The 6,000-nt window shown below is 31.9% G+C and overlaps 1 protein-coding gene across 2 annotated transcripts in view; it reads right to left on the bottom strand.

Moving 5' to 3' along the window:
- Window positions 1-520: 520 nt before the first annotated feature.
- SEC23IP (SEC23 interacting protein) overlaps window positions 521-6,000 on the bottom strand; it is a 36,189-nt gene continuing 30,709 nt past the window's right edge. For both annotated transcript variants that reach the window (XM_081329102.1, XM_081329103.1), the window contains exon 19: window positions 521-3,560. The gene's annotated coding sequence lies outside the window, so the exon portion shown is untranslated. The remainder of the gene's footprint in view (window positions 3,561-6,000) is intronic.

Here is a 6,000-nt window from a genome sequence, read left to right as displayed (position 1 = left end):
GGTCCCAGATTTTGGATAAATTCTGTAAGTATCTGGGTTCAAAAGCTATTATCCTATTGCACCATTTTACCCAGGTAAAAGTCATGACAAGAATTTTAGTAATCGATTGATGTTTCTAGCATGCTCCGCACTATAACAATAAAAGATTTACTTTCCTCAGTAAAATTAACAAATATTTTCACATACTACACTACCATAGAAAGACACACGTATCCAGTCACATATTTTACATCACCCTAAAAAGAACTTAAGAAAGTTGCTAGGACTCCCTTATGCATGAAAGCTGGCTAAGTAACTCTAGGTCCAACCCACAAGGTTGTTGTGGAGGAAGTAGAAAACAGGAACATTAGTTATGTTTATCACCTTAAATTATATAAAATGTGGGGGAAGAAGGAGGGGAAGAAGACAGCAGCACTAAGTCCTCAATTACCACATGCCACTCACTACACAAAATGGTTATATAGGACCCCTTGTAAATCTATGCCAATTTCAGAAAGAAGATGAAGAAAAAAGGCTTAAGTGAACAGACCAGAAATTTTAATTTCAATACCAACATTTAAAAAAATAATAAGAAACACTCATCATAAGCCACTGATATAGTCATTAAAGAATTAATTTGCTCTAGTGATAGAAACTCTTGCCAAAATGTAAATCATCTGGGAGATAAAAATAGCATAGACAGAGAAAGCAAAATTAAGTTAAAATACCTCAAGAGGGAATGAAATTGTAAATCAGCTTCTTAGTAACCTCAAGAACTTATGTTTCATTGTGTCTTATATTTACATTAACTAGAAATATAATTACAAAACAGAATATGGAGGATTGAAGTTTGTTGACAGTATGGTTAACAAACTCCACAAAAGTAAAGCTGTACATAGTTCAACAGAAAACAAAAATAAAACATCATTGCAGATACATTTTGAGAAAATGACAGGTCTGCTTCCAGCTCTGAGAGCCCAATCAGGGAATAGTTTAGCTTCAGGCTTATCTAGCCACAGCAGCAACCATTGTAATTTCCAAAAATGGTCCAAGTATAAAGGTGCTACAAAGATTTGTGGAAAATAAGAATCCATTGCTACTGCAAGCAAATAAGGTCCCAGCTGATAGCCTATGGCTACAGTACTAATAACAGGCTGGCAACCACTTAACAGTGCTGATGCTGGTTTGACCATTCCTGATTCTTTGTTTTTTGTATCTATTCCTCTTTTCTGCAAGAAAATATATAAAACAGTATAAACCAATAGGCACAGCACTGATGTCAATCTTAGCAAGCTGAGGAAAGAAAATGCTTACAGCGGTTATTTCCACATTTTTCTCTGATTGGTGAAATGCAGCAGAGAGGTTTGGCTAGTGGTAAGTTATAAACTTACCATTGGCTTCTAATTTTGAAAACGGTAATCTTACTTTGTATGCACGTTGTTCATAAATTATTGAAACTTCTGCCACAGATTAAGACCCAATTATTAAATAAAATATATAAGCAAGGATAGCAGTAACAGATAATGTGCACTGCAAGTAGGTTAATTAACGTGAAGTGTAACAATATTAAGTTTATACTTCAGATATCTTCATCTCCATCCCCAAACTAAATGTATAATTGTAACAAACTATTTATCCATATATTGAAATGAATAAGGCATATGGCATACTTGCAGAAATTGAAATGTTTTGATGAATTTGAAATATTCAAAACCAAACAAGTTCTTTAGTCTATGCAAACATCCAAAAACAGGTTATCAGGTTTGCACTATTTATTTCCATGGTAATAAACAATGTTCAATCAAAAACAAAATGAACTCATTTAAATTAAACGTGATAATAAATACTTCTGCATTTTTCATCGTGGAAATCAGTACATTTATTTTTCTTCACTTTTCATTTTCACTTCAACATACCCTATATACACAATACTGTTGCTGATTCTTGAAAACCTTTGCATGTCTTTCTTTCCTTTATATGTGACCAAATGACTGGGAATGTAATCTGAATACCAAACTTATAATTTTCAAACCTGTTTAGAGCAGTGTTTCTCAAACTCACCAACTTAAGTGGACTCCAATTCCCAGAATTTCCCAGCCAGCATGCTGGGAGATGAAATCTACACACCTCAAAGCTGCTAAGGTTGAGAAACATTGGTTCAAAGATAAGTTTGACCTGGATAATACTGAAGGAGTTCTCCAGTTATTCTGTGACAAGAAGCTGCTTCATTCACTATTGCTATGCTGGAATTTACTCAGGTTTAACAAGAAGCATGTTAAATTTCATTATGACAAAGAGCATATAGCAAATGCTTAGAATAAGGGGGGGAAATCTTGCTTTCAGAAAAAAGTATCAGAATCACCAAAAAAAAACCATAAAACCTTCCCAAAAGGCCCACTAATATCATAGTTCTTAAAGATAAAATAGCTATGTGATAATATACTGCAATGAATTTGCTTCTGTTAATTTTAAAAATATACATTTTTTAATTGCATAGACCATACAGGCAGAAGATTATCAAGTTACAGATCTCATCTCTGTTGGTCCTTCTTTTCAGGAACCAATATGTTTGCTTCAGGATAAATATTACCACCCCTTGCACCCAGCGAATCATATTTTTGGGGGAGGGAAACCTAAATTAATCCATAGCAATATCATTACAATATCACTTTAATGAAACATCACTTAACATGCTTGGGTGGGGGGGAATCAAAAGTGACAAACAAAAATAAGCTTCAGAAGTCTAGTGTTGAATTTATTTATGAAACTCTCAGATATTTTGCTATGAAAACTAGGCAATGTCAAAGGACTAACTAAATTTTATCATTAAAGCACTCTCCACCCCCAGGGCCATTAATGCAAATATTTTTCTGTCTAGTCCTCAAATAACATATAAAGTCATGTATCCTAGCTTGTTCATATCAATGTTCTCTACTCAATAAGCAGACAAATAAACAAGAAGTATAAATGTTGAATTTACAACAATTTTATATATAACTTAAGAGTAAAGCTTCATGTCACGAAAATAAAAATGCATCTCTTTCAGAGGCTCAGACGTTTTTTATAAAAATGTAATAAGTCTGCTGTTGTATGAAATTGATTCCAATTATTTATTTTGCAAATATAATGGCTTGATGTAAAAGTATATTAAACAAATTTGATGTTAAGTTTACATTTTTAAAGAAATCGGACCAAATGGATTTATTAAATAAAAGTATTATTGCTATTTACCATGAAGATATTATTTTAAAAAATAGAATCCTGATCAAAAACACAGGCCTGATAAGCTTAAGAACCAAGACAGATTAGAAATTATTAATTTGCGTGCATCTTTTTTAAAAAAAAAGATGACTCCAATTTGGCAAAAATGCCACAAGTGATTCAAGGCTATGAAAACCGTATATACACTCTTTTTTAGAAAAAAAAAATTCTACACCCAATATTTTCTTTTCTAAATGACACAAAAAGGTGGCTTAGAAACCGAGTGTTGGAGACTGAAATAACTTCTGTCATCTGTGGATAGGGAATTGGTGTCTTTTTCTTCAAAGGCTGTCAGCAAGCCAAAACAAAGATGAGAATTGCTGAAAAGAGATAAATAGATAAGATGGTAAGCTATGGAAAACTTTGTTAACTGCAAACACATTTGCCAAGAAATGAAAAAATATCATTAGAAATACAGAGGAATGTCTCTATCTATTTAATTTTTACTAGGACATTTTCTGCCCATACCAGTGCTAATGGAAAAAAGTGTGAGGAAAAAAAAATCTGTGTAAGATATAATCCTGTCATAATTACAATTTCTTTCGCAATAATTATCATAATCTTATTTTTATTGTTTTTTAATGTTATTACCAGAAGATTTTATAAAAGATTGAAGCCATCTCATCAAATAACTTGCTTTTAGCATTTTTTCATTTGCACAATGGACACATACAAAAATATTTTTAGTCAGATTTAGATGCTACAAAGGTTTACAACTCAATGCAAATTTGAACTAAGCATAGAACAGTGGCCATTTGTGCAAATTATTTATTTTTAATAATCATGTTTTCAATCCACTGTGGGCAGCAAACAATTTTAAAAACATAAAAACAGTAATTCTACCCCTAATTATGGTCTAATTATGACAAAGCAAACATCAAAAGAATAACACCTCCTGCTTACCCCCAAAATATCAAAATATTCTAAAATGCTCTTCTGACAGAATTCTACACCTAACTTCACAGAAATAGTTTATTCAAATATTCAATAGTGTAGTTCGGTGTACATAGAAAGGACCTATGGCTTTTTGCTTCTATTAAAATCAAACACTTAAAGTTGGATTAAGTCATTTATAGAATGTATTAAAACAGATCTGGAGGCAATGACAGTCTTGTTCCCGTTTTGGTATAGAAGCCAGTAAAATTTCAACCTAATTTTCTCCCTGGAATTTCAATTTTCTTACATGTGAAAGTCCCATGGGTTGAATATCAGTTAGGAACTTACTGCAAAAAAAAACTTTCCTAGGAAATCCTTTTCCTTTTCATGCATAAGTAAGTAGGTATGTTTCTCCTGAAAGAAATGTTAGTATGTATGCAATACATGTGATAGCTGAATGATAGAAATGCTATATACTGAGGCAAAGAAGGAAAACTGTATTGGGAAATGGAAAATGTGCACAGACCCCATCTTTCTAATGGCCAAATGAACTACCTTTGGAAACAGAACTTCAAGAATTGTTCATAGACTGTGGTCTTCGGGTAGACTGCATCATGCCCCAGATATAAATTCTACTCTGATGTACTGCTGGAGTAATGTACCATATTAGAAAGGGAAGTTAATATATATTATTTTTCAGGGAGAACCTACTGCATAATAAACATATAGAGTGTATCGTTATTGTTGAAACAATGCAATAAAATCACAGAAAAATTGGCAAATGCGCTTCTACAAACTTTTTTTTTACAATAGTTCAAGTGGCAACTGCAGGAGATTTTCCTCCATTGTTATTTCTGCGGATGGCTCATTTGGGAAGTTTACATTTAAGTTAGAATCTGCATAAATTCTGAAGTTTAGAATCATTTATTTATATATTTTAAACAAAGCTTCTCTCAACAAGCAAAGCATGAATATGTCATGAAGCGGCATGATATGAATAAATTGTTTACCAAAATCTGGGAGTAATTAGAACAATTTCTACTGTTATGTATTATTTACTCTAATTGCAATAGGTTGTCTGTGTATGCATAAGAAAAATTGCTAAGAGTGATAAATATTTCACATATACTGATCCCAAAATATGTTAAATGGTCAGAGGTACCTAATTCAGAAGCATATAACAAATTCTTCATACAAGTTAAAATGATTTAAGCCAAAGAAAACACATTTATTCCTCAACTAAACTCTGCAGTACATATTTTTCTAATCAAAATTGAATGTAGATCAGCTGAAAATGTTGGCAATTCATTGAATAGATTAAATAGAGATCAGTGTTTCAGAATTTGATCCTGTAGAGATAGCTACATATTTGTTTCCCTTTTGATTTCCTGAATATAAAGTTATTTAAAAAGAGAAAAATATCATTTCTTTCCTAACATGTACTTATATTTCCTAACAGGAGGATGTTTGCAAACTGCTGAAAGATGAGGAACATAAAATTAGTCCTAACCATTATATGCTTAAGTTATATACTTTATATTAATAAGCAGCATTGTTTCATTTGGTCAGTTTCCTCATAAGAATCATGGGCCTATCAAGCCGAAAAACATTTCAAAAATGCAAAATTTGATAACATATTTTTATAAGCAGAAGAGGGATTACATCATTAGTATTAAAAATTAGTTTAACATGACATTAGATATTTTTAATGAAGCTAACCTCAAAAAGAAGGCATAAGAGTTGCAATTTCAATGTTATCAAAAAGATAAAATATCTCAACTATCCAAAATCCACTTGGACTATGCCCGACAGCATACTGATATTGTTTTTTTGTGCCATAATTGAAGAAAATGGAAAAAAGACTTACATTATCATGCTTATCAA

Source organism: Vipera berus (assembly GCF_964194415.1).
Source record: "Vipera berus genome assembly, chromosome: 5".
In the NCBI taxonomy this organism is placed as follows: domain Eukaryota; kingdom Metazoa; phylum Chordata; class Lepidosauria; order Squamata; family Viperidae; genus Vipera; species Vipera berus.
Note: the sequence above shows the minus strand (reverse complement) of the source record. Positions and strands in the feature narration are given on the sequence as shown.